Source organism: Rhipicephalus microplus, chromosome 2 (genome assembly GCF_043290135.1).
Source record: "Rhipicephalus microplus isolate Deutch F79 chromosome 2, USDA_Rmic, whole genome shotgun sequence".
Classification (NCBI taxonomy): Eukaryota; Metazoa; Arthropoda; class Arachnida; order Ixodida; family Ixodidae; genus Rhipicephalus; species Rhipicephalus microplus.
In genome coordinates, this window is record NC_134701.1 from 156839148 (window position 1) to 156866841 (window position 27694).

Genomic DNA, 27694 nt, shown 5'->3' on the forward strand with positions numbered 1-27694 from the left:
AATGCAAGACTGTAGAAACGAAATACACAAGCTGTCCTCAAAGGTGTTCATTAATTTGCGTTGAACCTGTGACGGAATAGGCAAAACAAAATTTCACGTCGTCCGAATTATGCACCGTAACAAAGTTTCTGTTTTGTGAGGAAAAAAATGAGGGCGGGATGTTCACGCAAATAAATCGTCAAATCTGTTAGTGAAGTGTCCCACCACACTTTTAAAGCATGCGTATCTTGTTTAGAGATAAGCCCCGCAGTGGGCACCCTGCAATCTTGACTGATGCATCTTCTGCTTCCGTCCACGAGTTCTTCGTTAAGGATTAGCAAACATCTGCCAAAAAGATGAACTGAACAACTCGTGGGAGCGTCTTGCATTTGTTATCATTTGTATCTCAAGTGTATGCAAGCTTTCAGCAAATTGGACACCACAATATCTACTGCAGCAGTGACCCGTATCAAAAGCAATGATATGTGCAGTTTAACGTCCTAAAACCACCATATGGTTATAAGAGGCGCCGTAGTGGAAAACTCCGGAAATTTCGACCCTTTGGGGTTCTTTAACGTCCACCCAAATCTACGCACTTGGGCCTACAACATTTTCGTCTCCATCAAAAATGCCGCCACCGCAGCCGGGATTCGACCCCGCGACCTGCGGGTCAGTAGCCGAGTACCTTAGCCACTGGACCACCACGGCGGGGCATGTACGAAAAGCAAGTTCAAGCGTAAAAAGCCATTTTCACTCACATTATTGCTTCGCGAAAGTTTTGACTAAGTTAGTGACTACAGCGGAGACTATAGCTCTGTATCTAAATCCGGAAACCAAGCAGCAGCCATTATAATGATACCGCAGTGACTGTACACGTCCAATGGAAGGCAGTACTTATATATCAGCCAGAACAGTGTCGGCGTCAGTCTTCTAGGACAAATACGACGTTCTATTAATGGATGCCAACTTCCGTGTTGTATGTATTACCTGACTACACTTTTCACCTTCTAGACTAGCTGAAGCAGGGGATCCAGATGAAACGCTAAAGAAAGTTGGCCAAAGCCATTCAGTTTTTTGCATAACAATGAACTTACTGATAATTACATCATAGACGAATTTTATAAGTATACCAGCAACATTGTAAAAAAACCCTAAATGTGGAAGCAACTTTGGGCAGAGCCACCACTATGCATAAAAAGAAATACAAAACACGCCAAAACACGGTTCTCGTGCGAATACAGAGTGGTAAAATTGTGCAGTAGATGTTTTATTTCAATGTGACCATTTTCTCTTATCCAGGTGATATACATGCCAGCCAAATGCACGGGACCGCTTATGCACCATGGCAGCCACTGACTGTCTCCTGTGAACACATGCAGATGACGCTGCAACAAGTGCTTTTCTGCACGTTGTCTAATGTGACTTTGAAATAGAACAACACGAGTTTTTAGGTGGTCACTTGTTCCCTTACTCAAGCGAGCTGGCCGCTCCAGAATAGAACGAACAGTGTAACTCTTTCCAGCGTGGTGGTCATCCTATAGGTGCCCGCATTTTCTTCATCTTTCCCTCTCCTAACACGCGAGCCCAGAGTGTCGGATTCTCAATGGCGCATTTTTCGAAGATTTCGAATATTAGACAAAGCTGATGCTCGTTTGGGCTTCAATATGACACGTTACGCTTGGTTTTTTTGCGGCGGCTATCTTCCTCAAGAGACGCTAGATAGTGGAACCATATATATATATATATATATATATATATATATATATATATATATATATATATATATATATATATATTCGATTCCTGCTCACAGCTGGTAATTTTTTCATCCACTTTTCTTTCTTCTTTCTTCTTATTTACATTCCATTGGTTCTAATAACTTCCCCTGTACATTCCTTGGCATTACTGTCTGTTATATCTCATTAATAATGTGTTAAAACACGGAAATACGAGCCCTTAGGTATACGCTTCTCTCCATTATATATATATATATATATATATATATATATATATATATATATATATATATATATATATATATATATATATATATATATATATATATATATATATATATATATATATATATATATATATATATATATATATATATATATATATATTGTGTTGATTGTGTAGGAGAGCATGTTGTATGAGTAGCTAACGCTAAGGAATTTAGAAAGGATGAGCTGTATCGCTCAGCACACAGTGCCATGTCGACGACGTTGGTGGTCAACTAGAAGGACCACCGTGCCTAACCACTCTTAATAGGCTGGTGATACATTTTATGGGAGCGGCGGCTGTGGGCGCGCCGACCAAAGAAGAAGAGAGCGATGAACGATGGCATGCTAGCAGCTTGCACTTTGCGGCCGTTGACACACCATCGAGTACCATTAGAAAGAAGATATCATCATCGTCGTAATCGTGGCTGAGGCTTGGACGAGTAAATACGTGTTCTTTAGTGCCTCGGTATCGCCTCTAATGTGTTCCTGGACAGCTGGTACCAGATCCCCCCAATACATATTGTCGAAGCTGGAACTCTCCTGAATTGTGCGATTCCTAATATCGACGGTATGTGTTGCCAAGGAAATTGCCTTTAGTCCGCCAACACGAATGAAGCACCCATAGCAAGTGTACTAATTATGTCTTGCCGATATCTTGATAGAGTCGGTCATGATGTCATCCAATTTGCTAATATCGAGGAATCTGGAAATGAAAAGCTGTACTCCACCAGTATACTTAGCACCGCGACGCTAAAGTTAATCCCCTGGGGTGACCAGCATGCATGACGGCCCTTATAAAGGTGATGGTATATTATTTTTTCCCCTTCTAATGGAACTGTTTTGAAAAATTATTCAAGTGCCCTGAAGAATTAGATGAATGTACACTACACACAATGCCCCTTGGGTCCTGTGGGGAAAGGAGCATTGCTTTGTGGCCTTTCACCTAAAGTTACCAGTAGACCCTTCTTAGGAGCACGGTGGTCATCTCAGGTGACCATCTAATATCTTTTGAACTATAAAACGGCCAAATTTTCGTCTCTTGTGAGAAAATCATTTTCTGCAGAAGTGTTCGCCATTTTTCCAATATATCTCCGCTTTAAGCAAAAAAAAAAAAGGAGTTTCGAGTATGAAGGAGTTAAAGGGCAAAGCTTTCAAGACAAATGTTGACCACACACGCTGGAGAGAGTTAGTTTGAGTACCAACTAGAAGACTTTTACACAAACTTAACAGATAAGTGCGGAGAAAAGTGAACCAGTGGGAAAAAGGAATACACTAAGAGATAAATATGCCACTTCGTAATGCAAGGTCCTTTTTTACCTCTTGTAAAAGCCCGGAACTTAGCAGCCCCCCCCCCCTTTTTTTTTCTTTCAGCGGTGTTTGGAGGTCAGACGAAAGGCATACAAACTTTTTCTTTTCAACTTCTCTAGCTCTTCTCTCTGAGAAGTGCTAGAACGATCCAAGAAAAAACAAAAAGGCGTTAATCAGGCGCTTCTAGGGTAATCGCGCTTTTAACTTATAGAAGATGACTGACTACACCACGAACATAGAAGGTGACGGTGCAGGTGACGTTGAATCGAACCCAGGGCCTAAGATCGAGGACGTTCTAACTTTGTTAAAGAACTGCCATGAAGAAACTACGACTAACCTTAACGCAATCAAACAAAAAATCGGCAGCATTGAGGCCCGTTTGACTGATATCGAAAAAACTGTGAACAATCTATCGGAATTCCAAAAAAACTTTTGACGTAGTGGCTGATTCTGTGCAGGAAGTTAAGGCGAATGTTTGTAAAACAAATGAAGGTCTTGCGGATGTCGTTGATGACATGAACAACCGAATGAGGCGTAACAATCTTATCATTAAAGGCCTTCCGGAAAAAGAAAATGAAGGATACGCAGAATCGGAACGTATTGTCAAAGAGTTTTTTTCAACCCACCTTGAAATCAAAGATGGAGACATTGAGAGAGCCCATAGACTTGGGAAACCCCGGCCTGACTTTCACCGTCCCATTATTGTTAAGTTTCTTAACTTTAGATCAAAACTGGAAGCCCTTAGTAACGCCTCGAAATTGAAAAATCTTGAAGAGCCCAAATTCTGGCTAGAAGAAGATTTTTCACCCAAAGTACAGCTAGCTCGAAAAAAGCTGCGCGATTTCGCGAAATCGAACAGAAAAAGCACCGAGAAATACACAGTGCGCTTTAATAAACTGCACATGCACAACTCCACTTTTTGTTATGATGCTGCAAATGACTGCGTTGTCAAGGTAGCCTCAACGAAAGCGCCCGCCCCACAATGAACTTCTAAAGGGCCTCTTTACAAAACTAAATCAAGCAAACCCTTATCCTTACTCGTAGCAAATTTTCGTACCATCTATGGCAAAATTGACGCCCTAAATGCTATTTTGTTTACGTGTTCGGCTGATATATTTGTAGGCAGCGAAACATGGCTATCTGAAGACGTTCCAAACATTGACCTAACACTTCCCTCGTCATTTGCGCTCTTCCGCAAAGACAGAGCGGGCTGCCGAGGGGGAGGAGTTATAATCGGTGGAAATCTGGTTTTCACCCATCTCTTATTTCCATTCCCTGCGCTCTTGAAATCGTTCGGGTTTCTTGCTATTTTGAACATGTACACTGCGTCATCGGTGCCTGCTACCGGCCCCCTGATAGCCGGCAGGATTTCGTAGAAATTCTTAACGATTTGATCGATTCCATTTTCCTCAAGTTCCCGAGTTGTCTGTTAATTCTTGCCGGTGACTTTAATTATCCTGATATTAACTGGGCTTCCCTAACCGTTCACGCTCAACGCAATCACCATGAGCAACTAAGCTTTCTGCGCTTACTTCATTATCATAATCTCGAACAACTCGTGCATGAACCGACGCGTGGCGACCACATACTAGATCTTGTCCTCACAAATAACCCACAGCTTGCTAAAACAAACATACTGGACAAAGTCAGTGACCATAACGCCGTACATTGCTTGTTGTCATTACCACGTGCCGACAAATCTAAAGTGAAGAAACGTATCTTTAACTACAGCCGAACAAACATTGAAAAACTAAACGGTTTGTTGCAGAGCTTCTCCGAAGACTTTGAACACAACTTTGCACATCGTTCAGTACAGCATAACTGGTGTTTTTTCCGCGATAAACTAAAGGAAGTGGAGGAATTGTGTGTACCTAAACTATCAATAAGCGAAAGAGTAAATGACCCTTGGTTTACTCGAGAAGTAAAAAGAAGCTTAAATGAAAAGAAAAGAGCCTACCAGAAAGCCACTAAAACGAGCGACCCCCACGACTGGCTTAAATACAAGAGTACATCCAGCGCTTGCACGGATGCAATTCGCAAGGCCAAAAATGAACTTTACAATCGCACGCTCCCAAACCTTTTAAAAACAGACCCTAAAAATTTTGGAATGTTATTAATCCAAAGAATAACAACTCTGCCCCACCCATCACAAGTGAAGATGGCAAGACCTTGCCTGTTGCAGCATGTGCTCAAAAACTGAACACCTACTTCTCTCAAGTTTTCACTGCTGAGCGACCACTATATAGCTCTCTTGATTTGCCGTCACTAACCATTCAACACCCGTTTTCCGCTATCGTAATCACTACGGTTGGCGTAGCCTGCGCAATAGATCGTTTGGCACTCAAGACTAGCCCCGGACCAGACGGAATTAGCGCGAAACTTCTAAAATTAACAAGTCCCTTTCGTCATACTTTCTTTGTTTGATTTTTCAACAATCACTTGATTCAGGATTTATACCAGAAGATTGGAAATCAGCGCATGTGACCCCAATTCTTAAGTCTGGTGACAATACAGTTCCCAATAACTACAGGCCAATTTCTCTAACATCAATCTGTTGTAAATTACTCGAACACATATTATTCACGCATATAATGAACCACCTTAATCTGAATAAACTGCTCCTAAACAGCCAACATGGGTTTCGTGAAGATCTATCTTGCCAAACACAACTCTTTGAATTGGTAACTGATCTTCATTCTTCTCTAAACGTGTCCAGTCCTGTTGATGCAATTTTTGTTGATTTCTCGAAAGACTTTGATCGCGTACCACATAAGCTTCTGTTCCTAAAAATTCGCCAACTCCAACTCGACCAAAACACAACACGATGGATAGAAGAATTTTTAAGCAATCGTTTCCAGACAGTCAAGTTAAACAATCATATTTCTAACCAAACACGTGTTTCATCTGGGGTTCCTCAGGGGTCAGTGTTAGGTCCTCTTTTATTCCTGATTTACATCAATGACATAGCATGCAGCCTAAAATCACCAATTCGCTTGTTTGCGGATGATTGCGTAGTGTATAGAGAAATATCTAATGCAGACGATACAATTATCTTACAATCTGATGTTATTAGGCTAGAGGAATGGTGTAGCCGCTGGCAAATGGAAATAAATGTAGAAAAAACCAAACACATAATGTTTAGTCCTACCCCCGAGACAGTTCCCGCTAACTACAAAATAAATGATACTCCAATAGATTCAGTTCAATCGTTTAAATATTTAGGTGTGTTCTTTACGGCGAATATAAAGTGGACGTGCAACATAGAATACATATCTACTAAAGCCCTTAAAAAACTCGGCTTTCTCAAAAGCGCCTACATTTAGCCACCAAGGAAACCAGGTTTCATGCATATAATTGTCTTATCCGGCCCTCACTAGAATACGGTTCAATCATATGGCATCCTCAGGGCGCTAACCTAACTAACCTTTTGGAATCTGTCCAGAACAAGCCAACCCGGTTCATCACGTCCTCGTACTCACGTTACCAAAGCGTATCTTCTTTAAAGAATTCACTTCATCTTCCCTCGCTGGCCATGCGCCGAAAGTTGGCTCGACTATCTTTTTTTTCGTTCGCTGTACCACAGTAGCACGCCGTTTTCCCAGCTTCATATCATTCCACCACCTCATATCTCCGCCCGGGTAGACCACACTTTCAAAGTTAAACCAATTTTCGCTAAAACAGAAAGATATAAAAACTCTCCTTCAGTCCTTGCAATCGCAGAATGGAACGCGTTACCTGCTCACATAGCAGAACTGTCCGATTCATCATCTTTTCAACATGCACTCAAAACCTTTCTTGAAGTTCTTTGATGACGCACAAATCTTTATCTTGTTTTTCTTGTACTGATCGCGCTTTTTTGTTCTTGTTTACTGTTTTTAAAGTGCATTTCGCGTGAACCCCTTTTTTTCATTCAATGTAATCTATTGTTGTTTGGCGTTGTTTCTGGATTGCACTTTCAGTTTCTCGATGCAGTAGACATGTATACCATCTCTGTCTTCATTTATGTTCTGTACTGTACTTGTGATCATAACCCCACTCTATCCCCCCCTATGTAATGCCCATCCGGGCCTTTAGGGTGTTTAAATAAATAAATAAATAAATAAATAAATAAATAAATAAAAACATGGCGCTGCGCACTGTGAACGTGGTGTCTCTAGTGTGTTTGTACTGTGCTCTGTTGTGCGGTGTCTCTGTACTGGCCCTATATGGAGCAACGTTAAAGGCGCGACACCCAAGATGCAAGTCAACAAGCCGTTATCGCTACTCTTATTCAATCAGACGCAGGCCCGCTCTGACACTCTGCTTTCGTAGACGTGGATAAACGGGTGAAACAATGAGTGAACACAGAGATAGAGAGAGGGATGGAGAAGGGCGGGGGCGGGGAATCGTCCCACGCAACCTTAACTTACACAACAAGTACCCGAGGGGTCGTAGAGGTCGGCTCACTTTTAGTACACCAACAAGCGGCAACATATTCTTTGATTTCCGTGCGATGACCCATACTGGTTTAAAATATTCGATAAAATTCGGCAATTTTAGAAGGTAACGCCATATACACACGCGATTTCGTGGTTTACGTGATCGCACGGCTTTTCCTGGAAGGGGCCGCTAGCGCGGGGCGTCGCCCCACTCGCCTCCAAGACGCGCACACCTCCAAATTGAAGCCTATCAACACACGCGCCCCCTGGTTTTTCCGCCGCCTTCAGCCGGCGTTCTCGGTTCACCGCCTTCGGAAGCAGCTGACCGGGTCGGGCTGGCCGCCCGGCGCGAACCGATGCGCCCCCGGGGCTCGTCGGCGCCAGCCTCACAGCGGGCCTCTAATGCGTCATTAGGAGCGTGTTTTAATTTTTCACTGCGTAGCAACACCGTCTTGGGTGTGTTGCGGCGAGGACCACCAGAGTTCGGCCACATCACTGGCGCATGGCAGCAGGGACGGAAAAGACCGAGAAGCTCTCTCCCTCTGTTCATTCATTCTGTGCCAACAGCGTCCATGTATCATGGCAAGGAAGAACCTGTATACACACGACTGTTTTGTAACGCGCGGGAGAATCCCCTTTTCAATTAGTGCGACAGCGGTCAAGTGCTCGAAATTGGCTTGCCTTCTTTGACGGTCCGGTTCGTTTTGTCAGTGTCACGACGACCATTGTCGTCATTCCCGGCTCGCATTATTATTATTTTTTTGCCTTTGTCAGGCCCTCTCGTAAAGCCCCTCCTTTTCCCCCTCACCGTTCATGTAGAGGAACAAAACTAACGGAAGGATTCATCTTTTAGAGACTATTGGCGATGTTAATTCGGTGTGCGATGCGATCAGCGATGCGATGAATAAAAGCTTACGACGGGTGTGTAATTGATGATTAAAGGTTATATACGCTATGATGGTAATGGTGACTACGAAGACCGGGAAAACCCAGGGGCCGTCAAGGAGAACCACTCGATCTGGGCAGCAATGCAGTTATTCGCGTGAAATGCCGTCGGAATGCCAATTACTTCAGACGTCGAACAAGTAATCGACAACCGATGCAAAGCGACACACAACTAGTATTGTCATATTAGGAGTATATTTGTGTGTGTGCGCGTGCATCTGTTATAGAAAGTCGAATAATGACCATGATCAACGGGAAACTATCATCATCAATGGGTATGTGTCACAGAAAATTGGCAAATACCACTATAGTTACCAGAGGTCCGCCAAAAACGAACCACTCAACAGTTAGCCCAATAAATGGCTGCAAAACCACAGCGGTGATCTATAAAAAGGTTAAAAGAAACAGAACACAGACAGAGAGAAAGAAAGTGATTGAAGGACAGAGAAAGAAAAAAAAGCGGAAAAAATAACGGAAATAAAGAAACAGAAACGCAGAGAAACACAGGAAGACATAGAAAAAATAGAAAAACACAGACACAAAAGAGGAATGTATAAAACGGAGAGCAAGATTGAAAGAGAAAGTAAAAACAAAGAAAGAGACAGAAATAAAGTAAAAAAATAGAGATAGAAAGGAATAGAAAGAGACAGATACAAAAATATATAAAAAACAGACAGATCTAGAAAAAAAGATAGACATTTGTAACAGGTTTAGAAGGCGTGCCATAATTCAAGACACTGCGAAAACATTAATCACTGACCTAAACAAGTATCGACACCTCTCGTACTTTTGGCGTAAGAATTTCTATTCAACACAAAAAGATGAAGAAGTTTTTATTGTTGACAAAGTAACAGTGTCGCCTTTCGAAATTGAATTATTATTTACTCGGAGATGGTTTGGCTCTTCCCCCTTTTTGCTCATTTTGGACGAGGACGAAACAATTGAGCATTACTATTCATCACGCAACCACTTCAATTAACTGAGGAGAAACACTCTCAAAGTACTGTTTAACCAAATTAAATGGATTTTGTTATTTCGAACCTTGTAGCCATCGGAGCCTCCTATTTGGGTCATTGCCACAAGGATATCAGTTCCACGGGATAAAAACTGTTTAATGATTCAGGGTGGTTTTGTTTTCGAGTATCTAAATTGGCATCATTAATGCACTATAACTATTCTAGCATTCATTAGTCATACAGTTGTGATGTTATACGTCACAGTTGTTATGTCATCATTCTTGCTTATAAATTGTTCGTTTCTTGGCAAATCCTCTAGAGCGGGCGTGAGCCATACATGTGAACCATACTTACACCATCATCTCAACCATAATGCTTATATAGAGAAACAAGCAAGGCCACCCAGCTGCGCTCTACCTTCAGACTTGGCATCGCTGCAATGCCAAGTTGTCATAATTTTTCTTTTTTAAAATTTGGTCATGCTCTCCAGTTAGCATGGTCTATATAATGAGAAGTATGTCACAGCCAAAAAAAAACAACAGTAAAGAAACCAATTTTGCAAATTCAGGGTCGCCTCAGCAACTGCTTAAAGTGTCTACCGCCGCGTGAGTCAGCAGGCAATTTAAGCTCTGCAGTGTGGCGGTAACTCCACGCAGAGTCAGCGCTCTCTCTCGGGCCAACGGGAGCTAACAGAACAGCAAGCACCTAAGCCACTTGTATAGTAAGGGGCGGACCACCTTAAAATACATAGGTGGCGCACCATGCAGCAAAGAAAAACAGCTTACTATAACTGACGACTTATGTCTGTGTTTCGACAAGGTAAGAGCGCGGGTGAATCGGTAACGACGAACGTGCCGCTAAGCGCAGGAATAAAGATCGTTTGGGCGGAGTACCAGTAGATCATCGTGCCCACCAAACAGAATCAGTAGAAGCACTAACAGCTGCGCCAGCACCAGCAAAAAATAAATAAATAACGGCAAATAAACAAATACAGAATACGGCTAACCGAAATGGTATGCAGCCTATGACTTCATGGGAGGTCGGCAACGAGAGCGCACGGCCTGCTCAGGCTGGGATACTAAATGGTTGCCTAAATTCAAGCCGCATACCTCGCCATGCGGTGTATTTATCAAAGGGCCGATTGTGGGCTCGACCAAGCACTGGCATGGCCTGGCCGTGGCCCAGGACATGAACAGGTGAAGAATTGGGCGTGTCCTCCTCGCCAGCATAATCACCCGGTGAAGCCGCAGCAGCACAGCAAGTATAGCATTATAGAGTCCGTACGGCGTTGTACCCGCATGCAAATAGGCAGCAGGCTCGTTCGTGGTAATCCGCTTATGGTTCTAATTACCGGGGAAACGAACTACTCGTTCTAATGAACAGAATGCTCCCAAAACCATTCGTGGGAGGAGGACATGGCAGGCGACGCGAAATAATCACTTAGCAGTGCCCGCATTGCATTGATCGAGCAAGGTGTGGTACCGGCGGGAAACCTCAGAGCGCAGATCCGCAATCAGTGCCTGTCGTAGACCACGACCACCGCGCCACCAGACGGCTCGTGTGGAAGGTTTGGCCCGCCGTGCACAGGTGGACAATCTTTTCAGCGCGGCATTTGTAGGTCGCTCTGTTTGCGGGCCATGCATGGAGTTCTAACCACGTTCCGTTCTTTATCTTGTCCAGGACACGCCGATGGCTTGTCCCTGCCCCCTCGCCTGTTAAAGCGCGGTGATTTACCGCGTCCTTGATGCAAATCGTTGGAAGTCACGTAGGCATGCATGGCCGCAGTGGGCCGTTCATTTGTATCTGTTGCCTTGTCGGAATGCGACTCACAGTGAGTGGAAGCGAAATCGGAAAGGTTTGCATGACCAACGGCGCTTTTGGTTCTACATCGCAGTCGGGTGGATGAGGCGAGATAAGCAGTCAGCCGTACGAACGTTTGACGAGCAACAGCTGCAAGCGCTGCCGCCGTCTCGCAAACGTGCTGGAATGTTAATGAGATGTGCCACGTGAAAGTCGATTAGTTTGAGCCTAATCACATCGAAAACCTCTGCACGCCCTAAATATGGCTGGCCTTGGAGGTTGATACCTTCTATGGATTCCTTGTTGTTTGCCCAAAGGGACGCTCTTTGCGCGTGCCATAAATGGAGTGACCTGCATCTAAAGATGCTCCTGACCCTGAGTCCTAAAGCACGCTCTTTTGAACCTATTTTTGTTCTTCATGTAAAGATTCCTCTGCACGTGATCGATGTTCGAGGGTATGCAGGTGCCCCGCCGCGGTGGTCTAGTGGCTAAGGTACTCGGCTGCTGACCCGCAGGTCGCGGGTTCGATTCCCGGCTGCGGCGGCTGCATTTCCGATGGAGGCGGAAATGTTGTAGGCCCGTGTACTCAGATTTGGGTGCACGTTAAAGAACCCCAGGTGGTCAAAATTTCCGGAGCCCTCCCCTACGCGTCTCTCATAATCAAATGGTGGTTTTGGGACGTTCAACCCCACAAATCAATCAATCAGGGTATGCAGGTGATGTGTGTCTGGATTTCGGGTGTGACATGTCGTCAGATACGCTACGCGCATACTTCATAAGGTTGCTACACTGACAACGTTTTACTTTCGCACGCCAGGTCTCGAATAACAAACAACCAAACGTGTTGTGTTGGCGTTCAGCAGTAAGTGGATAACATATTACGCAACTTCCATCAACATCAAGATGATCTCCGATAGGGGACACAGACAGTTATGGGTATGGACTCCTGCAAAGGCGCCCGTGAAGATTACGAAGACCAGCCCCCCCCCCCCCTTACAGAAATTTCATATTTATTCAATTACCTAGGGAGAAGAACTTGTATTATGCAAGTACATACAATGTTGCTATAGTACAAAGCCCCTTCAACGATACTTTGAGCTACTGATTGCCCATGGATGCTGACAACATTTTCAGGCCTAGTCTTCCCACACTGCATTCTATTGAAGCTGCTCAAGATTTGCTTCAGCTTGCAACTATGTGCATCAAAATCGGCAATACTTACAAACGACCAACATCTCACTCAGCATTGGATTTTCTTGTCTTTTCATTGCAAAACCCAGAATTGTCGGTGCGCTTATGTTTAAATGCCTTGTAACAGTATAATATTCAACAGTAGACGTTGTCCAAAGTATTGTGAGTCTAACTCACTTTTTAGTCTATCAAACTGGCAAACTCATCGAATTTCAGTGAGATATTTTATACCGTTAAAAATTTACAAACAAAACAATAAACACGAGACTTCATGCACTGCCGTGGAATGTCGCATTCACAAAACTACACTGCCGAGTTACGTTTGAATTTTGCTTTGGTCTCGTGCGTAGCTATTTACACAACATCCCCGTGTAAATTGAATGGTTCCCCGATAACATGGCTACAAATAAGTAGCTTGGTATCGACTATATTAGCAAACACGCGACTTGAGAGAGATGGCTTTTCTGCACATTCGTTTGACTTGTGCTACAATATTCGGCGTTGCGTGGCATCACTTCAGCCCCTTCTTTTTTTCAAAGGTACTTGAAACTGAGAGGTCGTATAAAAAAAGGCTCTTTTTTCGTAGATGGCATTTTTGCAATTGGCTAGTCATATTTGGTAATGAATACCCGAGCATCGCTTCTATTGCAAACTTTGTGCTTCAAGCAATTCATGCAAAATAGTTTTTGTAAATGCAGTTTCCGACAAATAGCACTATGAGGCACACTAAACGAAGCCCACTTTTACACTTGGTTCAATTCAGCCATTAACAATTTCGAGATGGTTCTGTAACTCCAAAGTTGTTGCAAGTTGCTGACTTATGCAACCTTGGAAGCGTATAAAGGAAGAAAGGTATCGAGTCTAAAGAATAATAAATTGTGACGTTGGCTAACGTTAACACCGAATCGTAGAGAAGGGCACAAGAACAATGGAGAAAGAAAAAAGACAGAAAGAAGAAAGAAGAGAGGAGCGGGAAAAGACTTAAAAGTTTTGCGTTTTTAATCGATCATTAGAGGCCACTGGCTGGCTGCCCTTGCTATATTATTCCAGCATAACAATAGCCTCAAACTCAATCTTACTAACGATTCTAGCTTCTAAGTTCTTTTTGTGAATATTGCAAACAAAAAGTTTACAAATCTATGAAGGCGGTCAGGCTGGCGAGTGTTTCTTTAGAAGCGCATTAAGAGGAGTGTCAAAGCATTGCGCTCAGATGACGGGCTAGGACTGTGTTCATCGTAGCGGAATTTAAATGGTGTAGTTTGGATGGTAAACTTTCTTTGCTTTATAGGGTAAGCACATGAAATAAACAGATGCCTGCAGTTTTCACGAATAAACACACGCAAAAACACCTCTCGTGCTTTATACCCACATGCAGAAAAAGGTCACAGATGTCCCGCTGCATGTACAAGCGCGGTGAAAAGTTCCCAAGCCTCTATCTACTGTAAAATTTTGGAAGCACGAAGTGGGCGCCTTTCACTTGTTTCTTACGTTCATATTCGTTCTGTCCATGCCACAGTTTTGGCAGGAATGTACACGATGTACTTGATGAACACCCTTAAAGGGCACTGAAGAGCAAAATGATTTTTCGCGTGTTACTTGAGTATGACTTCACAATCTAGAAAACACTGTTGCGAAGCCACCTCCGAATCCCACCGCTGACCTCCACTGTTGAGAACGACGGACCGATCCCGCCGAAGCCACCACTGTTGCGAAAGACGGCGACGCCAACACGGCCCCGGAGGCGCCACTGCTTTCAACTCCGCCGGGAAGGTCACCAGCCGTTTGGTAGCGTATGTTTATCAGCTCGCGACTGCTTCTGCGCAGAGCTGATAAGACGAGCGGACGAGACGACGGTGAGTTAAACAAGGTTTATGTACAGCATATTTACAGAGGCGTTACAATTTCGGCACTGGGGCCGACAGAGACTCGAAGAGCCGAGCTCTCCTCTCTAACACATAGGTCAGCCTTTCGCCTAAGACCGCTGACTCACACACATGTCGGCACTCCGACACGGGGACGCCTCTCACATAGGACCGCCGATCGCGACGCGCCACAGGGCTTCTTTTATTTACACCGGGTCCAACCAAAATGTCCAATCAGAAGCGCCGCTGGTCGTCAGCGCAGATTCTTCCAATGGGGTTGCCGCGCCATGCGTCAGACCACAAGACACGAGAACGCCGGCTCGCTGTCACGTGCGCCGCTGACTCAATGCACGTGGGCGAGAGAGGCGCCGCGCGCGTTCACGCCGTTGAGATGTTCGCGTCAGGCAGACTGCGGGCTGGCCTTGACCCAGATTGCCTTTTTCAGAGGCACGGACGTTTGACGAGGACTCGCTGGCATAACAGCACCCCCGCCGCCAGACAATGCACCGGAAAGACGAGCTGCTTCCACGGGGCTCGGATGTCAGGTGCGCTCGTTCGCCAGGTCCCTCCAGGTTCGCCTCCAGGGCCATGGGGAGAATACAGCTCCAGACTGTTCCGGGAACACATCCCATTTTTGACGACGGATCCTAGCTCCACTGGCTTGTCGCCACAACTTGCTGGCAAACTTCGCTCGTCTCTTCTGACCATCTTCGGTTTCAGCACTTGTCGATGGTTCTGCAACTTGCTAAGAACGGTTCGACAACAGACAACACACGACACAAGCAAGTGCCCTCGGTCACCCGACAGAACACCAGACAAAGTATAGTACAACATATACCTATCTACGTGTTTATCGGAATTTTGTTCCCTCTACATCAAGAGGCACATGTGGGACAAAAGACTCTTAAAATGACAACTCAATTTTTTTTTCCCACGTACAACAACGTAACGAATTAGAATACCACAAAGGTGGCCCCTTGAGATCACTCTGAACGAGAGCGCTCAGCCCAGGTCGTGATGAGGTCAAAATTTTGCCCCGAATCGCCAGCCAGAAACCGAAAGGTTGAGAAGGTACTAGCTAGAACGCACTGCTCAATGCACCTCCATTAGCGTTTAGCCCCCCCCCCCCCCCCCCCCCTTTTTTTTTAGCGAACGTCAAAGTTGCGCTGTGGAGCAACGTGCTCCACCTCAGTAACCGGCCACTTTTAGGCGACGATACCTATGCGGCACCAAGAGCGGCTCACACTTTCGACGTTGCACAGGGGAACAACGATACGGCTTGCTACGGATTGACTCCTCACCGCTTAGCTCGATATCGTGTTCGATCACCCTCGTGTTTCCGGGGCGGTCCGAAAACACGTCTTCAAACTCGGAACCAATCTTTCTCAGGTCCTCTTTCTCAGGTTCTCCTTCACTTAAGCTAGGCTCTAGGTTTATCTGCTCCCGGATTACTTTCGATCCCCCTTCAATTACCTCACTAGAACTCAAAATTTCTGCTTCCTCTTCCTTTGAAGCATTCAGCACCAGATTTACGACCGCTTGATGTTGAACATTGGGTTTCATCAAGTTGTAAATTTTGTTCTGCCACCTTCCTACTTGCACCTCATAATTTGTATCGCAAGGCTTCGATAATACTTTGGCAGGCCCTTCCCAATCAACCTCAAGCTTGTTCCTTTTGGATGGCTGCAGCCGCATTACCTGATTATCAACTTCAAAAGCGCGCTTCTTCCCCGATTTCTCGTAGTGCTCCTTCAACAGCACTTTTGCCGCGTTTTTCTGGCTTTCCACTAGCGCTTCAATTTGGCTTTCCACTAGCGCTTCAATCGAGAGATCCTCACTCTGCTCTTGAATGAGCGTCTCTCGATCAACTCTCGGCAGCTCGCTCCAACTTTCCGCTACAGGCGAGAGCGTTGCAGCCCTCTCGCTCTGACTCAATGGCGCCATGTCGTCTCCCCTTTCTCCGGAAACCGCGCCGGTCGTGTAGGCGACGGGCCGCTCGCGTGACTGCTCACATGACTCATGCGGAAACTTTCCTTTCTGGGGTTCCATCGACCCGCCGACAAGGTCACTTGAGAGTTCACCGCATGGAACCAGGTCCAGCTTCCGCGAAAGCTTTCGCGCTTGCGATCGCGTGAGGTCCATGCACGCAAAGTTGGGGAAGAACGATTTGCCCTGCTCTTTGAGGAGCTGCTCCGAGTTGTTGGAGAAAAGATAAGGAAAACGATCGTTCAGCGCGGCAGACACAGCCGCTTCGGTGCGAAGCTTACCGAACGGGCCTTCAATGACAACCGTGGCGATGGGTAAGCGAACACTCTGCTCCTCGGCGACTTGCCTGATCCACGCGCATTCTCCTGTGAAGTCATCCGGAGACACCAATGAAGGATGGACAACGTCCATGGTTGCCGCTGAGTCTCTAAGTGCTCGGCACGTTTTCTCATTCACCCTAATTTCTTGGAGATACGGCTCCAACAACCGCATGTTTTTTTCTGATTCTCGGATTGTTGCGAAGGCAAATTTTTCCTGACAGTTTCTCGCGATGTGTCCTTCCTTTTTGCAGTTGTAGCAGATTAGCGGCTTCCGTTTGTTTTCCGATTCAAATGCCTGTGTGGTAGAAACCTCACTCGATCTCTCCGCTTCTGCTTGCCCTTCCCCTACACTGTCCTTCGTAAGAGACGGGTCCTTTTTGAAATTACGGTGCGGAACGGGTTTCCGTTGATCAGGTTTCCTTGAAAAGCCCTCTTTCCTTTCATCCTTTTCAACGCGCACTGCCCTGCTATGCAACTTTCGGCGAGTATAATACTCCTCAGCTAACTCAGCTGCCTTATTTAACTGTACTTCCCCAAGTCTGTCCTGCAGCCAAAGTCTGACATTATCCTCGATGCAGCGGTAGAATTGCTCCAATGCAACGCATTCCACCACTTTATCGCGGTCGTCATAAACACCTTCGCCCTTGAGCCATTCAATTAAATCGGCTTTAAGACGAAACGCGAAGTCAACGTGTGACTCATTCCCCTTTTCAGCATACCGGAACCTTTGCCTGAAAGCCTCGGGTGACAACTTATAACGTCTCAAGAGCACTTCCTTAACCTCGTCATAGCTCTCAAACACTTCCCTCGACAAGCAAGTTAATGCGTCGGACACTTCGCCGGGAAGAAGAGCTAACAGGTTCTGCGCCCAAAGAGACCGCTCCAAAGCGTTTCGCTCACAGACGTGTTCAAACTTGACGAGATACTTCGCCATGTCCTCGCCTACTACGAACGGTGGCAGTTGGTCCCGAATTCTAAAACCGCTGACCTGAATCGTCGGAGAAGCTACGCTAGGCGCCTGCGAACACTGTAGGATCGCCAATTCTATTCGTTTCATCTCGAGACGCTCCTGTCTTTCGGCCTCCTCGCGACGTTCGCGCCTTTCAGCTTCTTCACGTTCGCGAGCTTCTACTTCTCGCCTTTCAGCCTCCTCACGGCGTGCTTTAATATCCACCCAGGCCTCATCGACTTCCTCAGCCGACACTCCCTCATCCTTCATGATCTCAAGGATCGCTTGCTTTCGTTTCGCACGGCCCAAAGTAATGCCGAGTTCCTCACAAATTTCGATGAGTTCCTTCACTTTAAGGTTCTCCATCGTTCACACTAGCCTCTTGCTGTTTGCCCCTGTTAACAATTTACTTGCCGTACCCACTATAAGTCAACTAGCAAGACGTGCAAGCAATTTTTCACTCTCCCGTGTTTACCCCCTCCGCATTAACTTTGGTTTCAAAGCACTTCGACTTTGCTTGAAACGATCAAAGCTCACTCTAATGCTTCACACAGTCCTTCTCTAAACTACTACAACCTGAGCTAGAGTAGTCTGGTGAACTGAGGGGAAAACATCAGGCACTCACCGCATCGATGTCGCTGACGCCGGCCGATCCCGCAGCTGCCAACCACTGTTGCGTAGCCACCTCCGAATCCCACCGCTGACCTCCACTGTTGAGAACGACGGACCGATCCCGCCGAAGCCACCACTGTTGCGAAAGACGGCGACGCCAACACGGCCCCGGAGGCGCCACTGCTTTCAACTCCGCCGGGCAGGTCACCAGCCGTTTGGTAGCGTATGTTTATCAGCTCGCGACTGCTTCTGCGCAGAGCTGATAAGACGAGCGGACGAGACGACGATGAGTTAAACAAGGTTTATGTACAGCATATTTACAGAGGCGTTACAATTTCGGCACTGGGGCCGACAGAGACTCGAAGAGCCGAGCTCTCCTCTCTAACACATAGGTCAGCCCTTCGCCTAAGACCGCTGACTCACACACATGTCGGCACTCCGACACGGGGACGCCTCTCACATAGGACCGCCGATCGCGACGCGCCACAGGGCTTCTTTTATTTACACCGGGTCCAACCAAAATGTCCAATCAGAAGCGCCGCTGGTCGTCAGCGCAGATTCTTCCAATGGGGTTGCCGCGCCATGCGTCAGACAACCAGACACGAGAACGCCGGCTCGGAAGAGGGGGGCGGATCACCGTCGAGAGCAGTCGCACCTCACTTCGGCTCCGCCAATTTTCGGCCCTCGCGTCGGTCCTTTCGACCCTATCCGGATAATTTCTTCACGGGTGGCTGGAGCACATTGTCTGGATTTCTTCGACACCCACTTTATTGCGAAACTCGCCCGGGGTGGCCCGGGAGAGCTTTCGAAAGCCTTCGACCACGCCGTGCACCGACCTAGGCCTCTTAGGCCTAGCTCGAGTGCGGCCGCCTGCACATCAGCTGACAGACGGAGCGACCGCCCGGCCGCCCGCCGCTGCCTCGTCGCCCATCTCCTAGCTGTCCACCGCTATGGAGTATATTGTCGAAGGACAGGACGTGTCCCCCGAGGAACTCTCGGACGAATCCTGGCAGTCGCCAGGCCTCCGCGCCCAAGAGCAACGCCGCGCAGCCTTGCGCCTTGCCACCGCCGCAACTAAGCCCACCACCACGCCGGCTTCTCTGCCCTCGTCGAAGCGGGTAAATACATCGCCTCCGCAGCACCGCCGCCGCGCTCCGCTCCCTCGTCTCCCGGCGGACACGATTCACATCGTCGGCCGCCCAAAAAGCCCCGTAGAACTCACCAAGCTACAGCCTTGGCACTTGTACACCGCCTTGCTGCAAGCAGCGTTCCTGCAAGACCTCCCGCCCGCATCTCGCGACACGGTGCGGATCCACCCCGTCAACAACACTTTTACGCTCAGCGTCGCGGACTCGGCTCGTGCACAAGCATACCTCCGCATCACCTCCCTCACGGTTTCCGGCAACACTTTCACCGTCCACCTTTACGCCCCACCGCCAGACGATGCCCTCAGGGGCATACTGTACCACGCCTTCGACGACTTCACGGACCAAGCCATCCTTGAAGACCTTCAGGCAAGCAATCCTACCCTCTCTGTTGTGGGCGGCCGCCGCATGGGCAAGGCCCCTCACATCTTGGTCACCCTCATGGAGCCGAAACTACCGCGGTGGATCTTCTACCACGGTGTCCAGCTTCGCCTCCTTCCGTTCCGCAACAAGGTGGAAGCCTGCTACAATTGCCGCTCGACCGGCCACCGGACCGACGTGTGCCCCAAGCCGCGGCAGGAGCGGTGCCATCGGTGCGGCGCTGCTCACCCCACACCGCCCGAAGGATCGCCACCCACTTGCAACCCCCGCTGCATCGTCTGCAATGGGAATCACTCCACGTACAGTTCCAACTGTAAACACCGCTACGTGCAGCGCCCTCAACGCCAGAAGGCCCCGGCACCTGACACACACCCCCCGCCACAACAGCCTGTTCCGCCCGCAGCGGTAGTGCGCTCTTCCCAGCAAGCAGCAAGTGGTCCCTCACCAGCTCCACCGCCCAAGTCGGTTACTGCCTCTCCGCCCCCCGTACCAGCGGTGCCTAAACCCACATCACAGCCCATGAATTCGACATGGCCCCGCGGCGCCCCCGGCTTGCCCTCGGAGCCGCAGGTTGTTGCACTGCAGCAAGAAAACGCCTCCCTCCGACAGCAGGTCACTGCACAAAGCGCTCAAATTGCAGCTCAGAAGACCCAAATTGATTCCCTCCAAGCGAAACTGCAAGCTCTTGAAGAGAAGCTGGAATCAGCCATCACAGTGAAATCCTCTCTGCCCTCTACCATTTGCTCCTCCTCCGACATGGACGTTCAGACTCCCGAAGGATGCACTGGCAAGCGCCGTCGACCCAACACTCCCCTTGAATCTCTTCACTTTTCTGAAGAGGTCCAGGTATCCATCAAGACGGCCTTGGTGGATCTTGAAGAGCGGTTGGATAGCCGCTTCAACTCCGTCCACCAGCTTCTCACTGCACAGCACGAAGCTCTAAATTCCCTGCGCACAGACTTCGCCGCCTACCCCCCCGCCACGTCCTTCCAATCTCTACAGTCAACAGTTGATAGCCTACAAACTGCCATGCTTGGAAGCATCCGAGCAAAGCTACCCCTCCATGCCCGCACCACCACCTCCTCCGGCGCCGCCCGAACCTCGCAAACACCGGTCGAGGCAACATCTTCCGCTGTTAAAAATGGCTGACCGATCCATCGTCACCATTTGGCAGTGGAACTGCCGTGGTTTTCGTCCCAAGCGTAACCACCTCCTTCTCCACCTACAACAACTAGACCCCTCGGACGCGCCTGATATCATCGTACTACAGGAAACTCACGCCGACGTCTCCCTCTCGGGTTACGTCGCCTACAACCAAGTAACTCACCATCCTCTGCCCCATCCCGTGACGGCCGTCCTCACCCGGCGGACGCTCGCTGTCAATCGACACGATCTACCCTTCCCTGCAGTCCATCACGTCTTTCTCGAGACACTACCTCAGCAACGTGAACAGCCCTCTCTGTTTATTCTCAACGTGTACAACCCCCCTCGCTCCACTGAAGACGCGTCTCTCCTAGCCTTGCTCCGTGCCGCTGCAGCGAAAGCAGCCAAATCACCCCTTCTTATTCTCGGCGACTTCAACGTCAAGCATCCGGACTGGGGTTACTCGAAGGCAGATGGCCCCGGAAGGAGGCTGTGGCAGCTCGCTCACGATCTCAACCTTTCCCTGCTCACCGACCCCACGCAACCAACGCGCATCGGCAACAGTGTGTGCCGCGATACCACCCCGGACCTCAGCTTCTGCCGCAGCGTGCCCGACGCGCGCTGGTATAACACGCATCAGTCCCTCGGCAGTGACCACTATGTCCTCACCATTCAAGTTCTCACCTCCCCCAGCAAGCCGCGCCCACACACGGCCCGCTATACAGACTGGGACGCTTTCCGAGAACGCCGGTTGCACTCCGCCACTTCCAACATCGAGGACCTCTCGACGTGGACCGACCAGCTGCTAGAGGACCTCGACGCAGTCACCGCCTCGATCCCCACCACGAAGGACTATCCGGCAACCGACGCCCGTCTTGCCCACCTGTGGGCCGCCCGCACCGGCCTTTGCAACCGTTGGCAGAAGCAACGTCACAACCGTCGCTTACGCCGCCGCATTGCGCACCTCGATCGTACGATCGAGCAACACACCACCGCGCTCGCCCGCCAACAGTGGGAGCAGCTCTGCTCGGGTCTCTCTGGTCAGTTGGGCTGCAAACAGTCCTGGCATCTCCTCCGCCACCTCCTCGACCCTGCTTCTGCCAAGTTGGTCGCTCGGCAGCAGTTACAACGAGTGGTCCGGGCTTACCCCGGCGACACTCCGTCGCTGATGGCAGACCTGTCCGCCAAATACCTTCAGCTTCTGCCTCCTGGCACACCTCCTCCCCCTCTCGCGTCCTACTCTGGGGCCCCCAACCCAGTACTGGACGCCGATATCACGGAAGCGGAGGTCTACGCGGCATTACAGAAGCTCCGCACCACTTCCGCCCCCGGCCCAGATCGCATCCCCAACAAGCTCCTCCGAAACCTCGACGCCCCTTCGGCTGCTACCCTCACTTCGTTCCTCAACGAGTGCTGGCGCTCCGGCAACCTCCCCCAATCATGGAAACACGCTCGCGTGGCTTTCATCCCCAAGCCGGGCAAGAAACTCACAATCGAGAATCTCAGGCCCATTTCACTCACCTCGTGCGTCGGCAAGCTTCTAGAACATGTCGTTCTCGCTCGCTTGCAAACGTACACGGACGCACACCATCTCCTTCCCCACACCATGCTTGGTTTCCGCCCCCACCTATCCACGCAAGATGTCCTCTTACAACTCCACCATGATCTCCTCGACCCACCCACATTTTCAGACACAAAGGCTCTCCTTAGCCTGGACCTTCACAAGGCGTTCGACCACGTCTCCCATTCGGCTATCCTTGCCGAACTCGCAGCCCTCAATCCCGGCACCCGCACCTACAACTACATTCGCGCGTTCCTCACCGCCCGCACGGCCGAAATCATCATAGGGGACCTCCCGTCTCCCACGTACGAGCTTGGCCCTCGTGGCACCCCTCAGGGCGCCGTCTTGTCGCCTTTTCTATTCAATCTTGTCCTCCGCTCGCTTCCTGGCAAGCTGGACCGTATCCCCGGTCTTAAACACACCCTGTACGCGGACGATATTGCTCTCTGGGTCACGTCGGGCTCTGACGGCCATATCGAGCAGACGTTGCAACGCGCAACCGACGTCGTCACGTCCCACGTGCACGCGGCCGGTCTTACTTGCTCAGCGGCCAAATCGGCCCTTCTTCTCATGCGGCCTCCCGACCGGCGTCGCTACAAAACTCCCCACCCCACCATCACGGTTCATGCCAACTCTACTCCTGTCCCCGTCGTTTCGCATCTCCGCGTGCTCGGGCTGATCCTACAGTCCAACCGCCATAATACACACACCATAGACAAGCTCTCGCTCTCGGTGCAGCAGACCGCACGTATGCTCGCCCGTGTCCGTGCGCGGCGTGAGGGCATGCGAGAACACGATCTACTTCGCCTTGTCGACGCTTTCGTCGTTTCCCGCCTCACGTACGGCCTTCCTTATACACGTCTCCTAAAATCGGAACGCGATAAAATTGACGTCCTCATCCGCCGGGCATACAAGACTGCCCTCGGCCTTCCCCCCAACACGTCCACCGATCGTCTTCTCCGTTTGGGTGTACACAACACGCTCGACGAGTTGATTGAGGCTCACCGCTCCGCTCAAGTGCAACGCCTTTACCGTTCGCCGACCGGTCGCCACATCCTTTCCTCCATCGGCCACGACACCTCCTCCCACCCTCCGGATCTGGTCTCATTACCCCATGCTATTCGAGCGGCGTTCTACATCAAGCCGCTACCTAAGAATATGCTGGCGGGCCACCACGACGCTCGCCGCCAAGCCCGTGCCGCCATGCTTCACGCAAAGTACGCCGACCACCCGGCCGTCGCCTACGTAGATGCGGCCCGATACAATGCACGCAGGGACGCCTTCGTAGTCGTTTCCGTGTCGCCCTCCTCAGCTCCTTTGGGGCCGACCATCACGGCTGGCACCGTCAGAACGCCTTACGCCGTCGAGGCGGAGGAAGTGGCCATTGCTTTGGCCGCGACCTCGGCTGACGCAAGCGTCATAATCAGCGACTCGAAACAAGCCATCTCGAATTTCGCGCGAGGTCTCGTCTCGCCTACCACCCTACGGCTACTTCGGCCCCTACTGCAGCAAGATGAGCAGTGCCGCATAGAACTGATCTGGGTCCCCGCCCACTCGGGTCACCCCGGCAACGAGACAGCTCACCAACGCGCTCGAGGATTCGTCGACCGAGCGGTGGGCCACTCAGAGTCGGACGCCCTGGTGCCGGAGCCCCTGTGTGATGCGATGGTGATGCGACTGGTGCGCGTAATTGTGAATGATTGAAAAGTGCGCGAAATTAAAGGATGACCGAGTGCACGTGCTGGGTCGCCTGAACAACGACGACGCCGAGGACCGGTACACGTGAGAGCGTGGAGCGCAAGCATCCAAGACCATAAAGCAAACAAGGGCCAATGGCTGATCACCACGGAGTTTTGAAAGGCCAATCGGGACGAGACAAGTGTGCCCCAGAGGAAGCCAATCCTGAAGGGCAAAAGAGCTAGTAGTTCGAGGTGAACGAGGCAAGGGGAAGGTCACAGCTGGGAGCTGAAGACAGGCAGTCGGGTGGCAGACCTGAGCCTTCTGGACTTCACCCGGTCTGGACCTCCGGACAACGCCTTCCAAGGACGGCGAGCTGCCTCAACGGTCGAGACCAAGGCCTGCAGATTCCGGTGCGGGTGCAGCAACGGCAGTTCGGGTCACGGGCCTGAGCCTTGCAACCAGCCACCTCATCGGGCGAATCTGGGCCGCCACAGGCATCACCGAGCGAGTCCCGTTCCATCGTCGCCGCCAGCGAGCATCGGTACACGCCGTCGCCACCATTACAGCAGCAACGTTTTGGTGAGATCGAACTTGCTCTCTTCCCTGCACCGCCGAATCACCGCGTCAGAACTGCATCATGTAGCTGTGACTTTCCGTCGGCAGTTTCGGGACTTTAGATGTTTGTTTTCCTTCTAAATCCCGCTTTTAGCCAGCTACTCATTTCTTGTAGTTTGTGTTTGAGTTTTGCTTCAGTTCTGCAGTAAATGTTTAGGTGTTGTTTGTTAAGCAAACGGCTTTGTCCTTATTAGAAAAACTCTCCGGGGCTCAACCAGGAGAAACAAATCAGCAACAAGAACCCGCATCACAAACTGGCGTCCGCAGCGACAGGACGAAGCCGTTGGTTTGACACCTTCATTTATTGACGCGGTTGACATCATGTCGAATATGCGAGAGCTAATGGCCTTGGCGGATCGCATGGGAATTGATGGGGCGGATTTTAAAGCATGGTACGAGGAGAAGGAGGCACGAGCACGAGAGGAACGGGCTGCGGAACGAGAAGCTCGAAAGGAACAGTTGGAACGGGAGACGCAGGCCAAGAAGGAGCAGCTTGAGCTCGAGACGCGCGAAAAAGAAAAACAGCTCGAACTGGAGACACGCGCAAAGAAGGAGCAGCTGGAATTAGAGAACCAAAACCTGCAACTGCGTCTTAGACTTGCCGAAGCTGAGAATAGCCGTGTAGAGATAAGAACTGTTGACTCAGCACCAGGCTCAGCACAAGAAAGGAGTGTTTCATGCAGCGTGAATCCTCATAAGTTGATACCGGGATTTAATGAAAGCCGGGACGACTTGGACGCCTATTTAAAAAGGTTCGAGAGAGTCGCCATCGGTCAAGAATGGCCTAGGGACAAATGGGCCACAGCTTTAAGTTTATGTTTGAGCGGAGAAGCCTTAAAGGTGTTTGGAAGACTTTCGCCGGAGGATTCACTCGATTATGATAAAGCCAAGTTGGCGTTGCTCCAGCGTTTCCGTTTTACGGCCGAAGGGTATCGGGAAAAGTTCCGACAAAGCAAGCCACAGGACGGCGAAACAGGCAAGCAGTATGCAACTAGGCTACTGAGTTTTTTCGATCGTTGGGTCGAAATGTCGAGGACCGGAAAAGAATATTCGGCTCTTCGTAACTTGATAGTTACAGAACAGTTCTTAAGAAACTGTCATCACCGTTTGGCACTTTTCCTGCGAGAAAAGAACTTCAACAAGCTAGAGGACATGGCCGAGGCCTCAGATAACTTTTTAGAAGCTCAGAGGCAAGTCAACCTGTTAGTTTTCCGAGAAAAAGTGGAATCTAAAAGCAATACGGAAAAAAGTGGTAGTTACTCGGAGAGAGGAGCAGTACGTTGTTTTGTATGTGGCAAAATGGGTCACAGGGCATCGGAGTGCCGATCAAGGCCAAAACAACCTTTCTGTGGATATTGTCAGAAGGCGGGGCATGATTCCAAAACTTGCTCAAAGAAGAACGGTTCAGCCAACAAGACGTCATGTCTTTTGTCGCCAGAGGAGCACTCAACGGAAGTGAAGCTTTCACCGGACAAAGAAGAGGACATGGCGGGCGCCGTGAATACTCACCCGAAGTTTGCCACACACAAAATGCCCGTGTTACAGGGCCGAATCTTTGGCCGAACCGTCTCAGTGTTGCGGGATACGGGTAGCAATACACTGGTGGTGCGTCGTTCTCTGGTATCCGATGAAGCCCTCATAGGTACTACCGCTACGCTATTCTTAGCCGATGGCAGTAGCATCATCGTTCCTGAGGCGGAGGTGGAAATTCATTCACCTTATTTTTCTGGTACATCTATTGTCAAATGCATGACAAACCCACTCTACGACCTTATCGTCGGAAATGTACCAGGTTCACGTGAAGTCCATGACCCCGATACCAAGTGGGAGGAAAGGATTCCGGTAAAAACCTACCCCAACTATATAGCGAGTGGAAAAGGAGCAGATAGAGAGGATGGTACCCTGAAGTCTTCAGTGGTTGGTATCAAAATCCGAGAGCAACGGTCAATCTCATCTGAAATCGATGTACCCACCTTGAAGACGACCCGAAAGGATCTTAGTGCCGCTCAAAAACAGGACAAGACCCTAGATTCTTGCAGGAGTAAAGTAGGTCAAGGGCTACAGGGAGGATCAAAGTCCTATTCGTTCGAGATAGAAAAGGGGCTGCTATACCGCTATTATCACCTACCATCTGGTAAGGTGATTCAACAAGTAGTAGTGCCCCAAAGATTGCGCAGCCAAGTGCTTACTTTGGCGCACGAAACCCTGATGTCGGGGCATCAAGGAATAAAAAGAACGATTGATCGTGTTCTACAATCATTTTACTGGCCAGGAGTTCAAGAGGCAGTGAGGAGATACGTGCGCTCTTGTGACGCATGCCAACGAACCTACCCCAAGAGCAGAGTTGGTAAGGCACCACTAGGTCGAATGCCTTTGATAGACACCCCATTCGAAAGAGTGGCAGTGGACATTATCGGGCCTTTAAAGCCAATATCACACATGGGTAATCGATATATACTAACACTAGTGGACTTCGCTACTAGATACCCAGATGCAATAGCCCTGCCATCCATCGATTCAGCCACAGTAGCCGAGGCACTGGTAGAGATGTTTTCTCGAATCGGGTTCCCGCGTGAGGTACTTTGTGATCAGGCATCATGCTTTACATCGGAGCTAATGAGAGAGGTCAATGACTTGTTGGCGATCAAGCATCTCAGCTCCACACCCTATCATCCCATGTGTAATGGCTTAGTGGAGAGATTTAATGGCACACTAAAGCAAGTGTTGCGTAAATTGTGCCAAGAGGAACCCAAGACATGGGACCGACTATTAGCCCCACTCCTGTTTGCGTACCGGGAAGTCCCGCAAGCCAGCTTGGGATTTTCGCCTTTTGAGCTGAT

The 27694-nt window shown here is 49.3% G+C and overlaps 2 protein-coding genes across 4 annotated transcripts in view; both read right to left on the reverse strand.

The window, feature by feature from the left end:
* Window positions 1-14660, reverse strand: part of LOC142796419 (uncharacterized) — a 235054-nt gene extending 220394 nt beyond the window's left edge. The window contains exon 1 of one of the 2 annotated variants that reach the window (XM_075886944.1): window positions 14261-14660. The gene's annotated coding sequence lies outside the window, so the exon portion shown is untranslated. Of the gene's footprint in view, window positions 1-14240 lie in introns of both variants that reach the window. The other variant, XM_075886943.1, reaches the window with a different exon arrangement.
* Window positions 1-27694, reverse strand: part of Tsp74F (Tetraspanin 74F) — a 482187-nt gene that overhangs the window by 393459 nt on the left and 61034 nt on the right. The window lies entirely within an intron of this gene.